The sequence below is a fragment of the Cebus imitator genome, unplaced genomic scaffold (assembly GCF_001604975.1).
Source record: "Cebus imitator isolate Cc_AM_T3 unplaced genomic scaffold, Cebus_imitator-1.0 Scaffold129, whole genome shotgun sequence".
NCBI lineage: Eukaryota > Metazoa > Chordata > Mammalia > Primates > Cebidae > Cebus > Cebus imitator.
This window is the reverse complement of record NW_016107444.1, coordinates 5,086,467-5,090,960: the sequence shown is the minus strand read 5'-3', so window position 1 is coordinate 5,090,960 and position 4,494 is coordinate 5,086,467.

Here is a 4,494-nt window from a genome sequence, read left to right as displayed (position 1 = left end):
AAAAAAAAAAAAAAAAATGAGCAAAGGAGGCTGGGTGCAGTGGCACACAACTGTAATCCCAGCACTTTGGGAGGCTGAGGCAGGCAGATTACCTGAGGTCAGGAGTTCAAGACCACCCTAGCCAACATGATGAAATCTCGTCTTTACTAAAAATATAAAAAATTAACCAGTGTGGTGAGGCAGGAGGCTGAGGCAGGAGAATCTCATGAACCCAGGAGGTAGAGGCTGCAGTGAGCCGAGATTGCATCACTACACTCCAGCCTGGGCAACAGGGCAAGACTCTGTCTCAAAAAAATAAAAACAATTTAATAAATAAAAATGAAAACAAATAAATAAAACAAAATAAAATTCTAAAAAATTTTTAAATGGGCAAAGGACATGAACAGACACTTTTCAAAGAAAGACATATACAAGGCCAAAAAGCATATGAAAAAAAAGCTGAACATCACTAATCATTAAAGAAATGCAAATCGAAACCACAATAAGATAGGTCAGAATGGCTACTAAAAAGTCAAACAATAACAGATGCTGGTGAGGTTGAGGAGAAAAGGATGTGCTTATACACTGCTGGTGGAAATGTATTATATACTAGTTCAGCCACCGTGGAAAGCACTCTGGAGATTTCTCAAATAATTTAAAATAGAACTACCACCTAACCCAGCAATCCCATTACTGGGCATATACCCAAAGGAATGTAAATCATCCACCATAAACACATATGCACACATATCTTCATCCCAGCACTCTTCACAACAGCACGTGAGCCCAGGAGTTCAAGACCAGCCTGGGCAACATAGAGATACCTCATACCTCTTTTTTTTAGGGGGTGGGGTGAGCAGAGTCTCACTGTGTCACCCAGGCTAGAGTGCAGTGGCACTATCTCAGCTCCCTGCAACGTCCCTTTCCCATGTTCAAGCAATTTTCATACCTCAGCCTCCAGAGTAGCCAGGATTACAAGCGTGAGCCACTGCAGCTAACCAGACCCCATCCCTTGATTACGTTTTTTTGATTTAAATAATAATAATAAACAATAGCAAAGCCATGGAATGAACCTAGATGGCCATCAATGGTGGACCTGACAAAGAAAATGTGGACAGATGCCACAGAATACTACGCAGCCACAAAAAAAGAACAAAATAATCTTTGCAGCAACACGGATGGAGCTGAAGGCCATTATCCCAAGTCATTTAATGCAAGAACAGAAAACCAAATGCCACGTTTTCTCACTGGTAAGTGGAAGTTACACACTGAATACATATGGACCCAAAGAAACAACAGACACCAGACAATGGGGCCTACTTAGGGAAGGAGGAGGGTGAGGACTGAAATCCATTAGGTGCAGTGCTAATTACCTAACTGATGGAATTATCTGTATACCAATCCACTGTGGCAGGCAACTCACCCATGTAATAAACCTGTACCTGTGCTCCCTGAACCTAAAATAAAAGTTGGAAAGAAAAAAAAAAAAAAGAAGTCTGAGACTCACCCTCAGCATCACAGGCGTTTTGCTGCTGAACATGCAATGGAGGCATGTGTTTTCAGCACTGCGTTTCCACCTAGGAGCAATCGACCCCCCTGGAAGCTAGCTAACTTGCAGACAGTCACTTGGAACCAGGGTGGGCACTCTAAGGCCTCAGCTCCTCTGCGGCCAGCTCACTCATGACGGGCCTTGCAAAACAAGGCAGTGATCTGGCACGATGCTCAGTAATTTGCAGGCATGTCCCTGCTTAAGGCTCACAGCCTGCAAAGTAACATCAGCACCCACTTTTTACAAGAGAGGAAGCACAGAGAGGAAACAGGGCCAGGATGTGAGCCTGGCTTTGAATGGCTCCAAAGACACTGCCTGCCCTATGACGGCTGTGAGTAGCATTGTTCTTAAAAGAGCTCACGGTCCAGTGGAGAATCAGACATTCCATGTGACTGACCACTGACCACTTTCCTACCTCTGTCCACTGTCTCTTAAAACAACCCTCCTGTTGAAATGGGGGCAGAGGAACTCAAAGCCAAGACCCGCTGAGACTGCTCAAGTCCATGTAAGAAACACGCATACCCCAGCTCGGCCGATGGTGGGGTCTGAACGCCGTGTTGGGGGCAGCTGACGGGCAGCCACGCAAGAGGTCCGTCCTTCCCCTCTTCATCCTACCACCCTCCTGCCTCGTTTGACCTTTCTGGCATTCCCCTCGGTCCCTGCCAACTCCTTAAATAGCCGGACAAGTGGCTGCACAGCGGAAAATAGCGGGTACAAGTCGAACAGGTGGACGATGAGTTGAAGGCTCACAGCGACAGCGCAAGGTGGACAAAGAGCCAGTGTGCCAAGAAGCCGCCGTCGGCCTCACAGGACCCTCGTGCTACGCAGCTCATGGTGGGCTTTCGCAGGCAACGGGCCACGGGTCCCGCGTGTAGAGCGGTCATACGCTAGAGCTTGGTAGAATCACCCCCATTTCTGAGGCAGGGGTTGGGGAAAAGGCTTGGGGAAAGATTAGTGACTTGATCAAAGTTTATCTAAATAACTGTAGATATCAGACTGGGAAGCATTGCCAATCACTGAAAAACTGCAACTACTGCTCCCCTGGGCTGTGAAGGGGGGCAGCACCTTGGAAGAGGGGGTGCGTGTGACACCCACAGAATGAGAAAGATTTAGAGGAGCTGACAGTGGCAGCGGCACTCAAAGTGGGAGCAGGGTCAGGGTCACCGAGGCACAGGGAAGGCGAGGACAAAGCGTCAAGGACAGCTGCCAGGGCCTCGGTGAGCGACTGGGAGAGACCCCAGGGCCTCCTGAAAAGCACAAGCCGGGACGGCTAGGGCCCCCGGAGGCCCCGTCAGATTCTGCTCGAATGACTTCAGGGCGGACTTGCACGTGGACGGGGCTGCAGGTGTCTGCGTCGTGTGTGTCTGCCCTCTCGCTCTCATTTCACGTGCACTCGGGCTCAGGAACACACAAACACACATATGCACACACATACACACAAAACAAATGCCACTCTTAAGGCTAAACCTTTCTCTGGCTCTGGAGAAAGTGAATCCCCCTAATAAATCAACGGTCGCTCAAAGAAAATTTCCACAACTCAAAGCAACTGCAGAAAAACGACTCTGACCCAATTTAGTTCCCGGATCCAACCCTCTGTCTGCTCTAAACCTTGCTCAGGACGGAAGCAAACGCACAGCGCGTGCACGGCCCCCAGTGAACACCTATGAAGTAAGGAGAGACCCACGGAATCGATCTGCGTCTCATGAATGGAAGCTGCTGTCGTGTGACCAAATCCCCATTTCCAAAAATAATTCTGCAACTGAGAGAGCAAAGAAATCCCAAACCACGCTGCCTTCTGCAAGCTCATCCCTGTCTCCCAGAGTGAGGAGGAAAGGGGAAAAGCTGCACGTCGACTGCCTTACGTAATGGTCGCAGCTCTCCCTAGCTGATGGCAGCAGATTTATAGGACGCCATAAATAGCTCCCCTCCTGACACAGGAAACCAGGCTAAGAGGCTGAGCAGCAGCGCCTGCGTCCAGCGGCCTCCTCTTGTGTTTACAATGGAACCTTTACGAGCAGAGTGCTCAGGCACAAAGCAAGTTCAGTGAGACCGGCTGGCCCAGGGCCAGTGAAGACCCACCACCTCAAAGACCCCAAAAAGCTAAGTCAGAATAAAAGTCTTGAATAAAACTCGGCTGTCGGCTCCTGAGAGAGACAGCACTCCCAGGCCAGTGTAGGAATGGTGACTATGGGACACTGCTCTGCAAAGGGGCTTCCCCAGCAAACCGGGCCAACAGGGTTGCTCTTTTGGGTACACAGTGACCTCTGGACACTTCATACTGCCAGCCAAGGGGCACAGGCCAGCCTGACAGGCAGCCGGCAGGATGAAGACAGTTTTCAGAGAAGCATCCCAGCGGGATGTTGTTACCTGCCCCACTGTAACTTCCAATCAGAAAATTAGAACCTGAAGCGGGGTTCTCTGCATTCCCAGGACACCAGGAGGAATTCTGGAAGCTGGCCAAAGCCAGGAGGCGTGGTAGGAGTGGTGGCCTCGTCCCAAATCTCTGTGGGGTGGCTTGTTGGAAACATGACACTCCAGGCTGAAAAGCTTTGAAGAGGAAAACTTTGCCCAGGAAGGGCTAGATGGCCCGAGGCCCACACTCCTGTGTCATCACTCTGAATGGCAGGGGGTCTCTAGGGGAGAAAGAAAGAGGGAAGAGAGAGCGGATATTTTTTTTGAGACAGAGTTTCACCCAGACTAAAGTGCAATAAGCAAAATCTCAGCTCACAGCAACCTCCACTTCCTGGGTTCAAGCAATTCTCCTGCCTCAGCCTCCTGAGTAGCTGGGATTACAGGCACGCACCACCACGGGCAGCTAATTTTTGTATTTTTAGTAGAGACAGGGTTTCACCATGTTGGCCAGGCTGGTCTCAAACTCCCGACCTCGGGAGATCAGCCCGCCTCCGTCTCCCAAGTGCTGGGATCACAGGCGTGAGCCACCATGCCCTGCCAAGTGTGGATGTCTA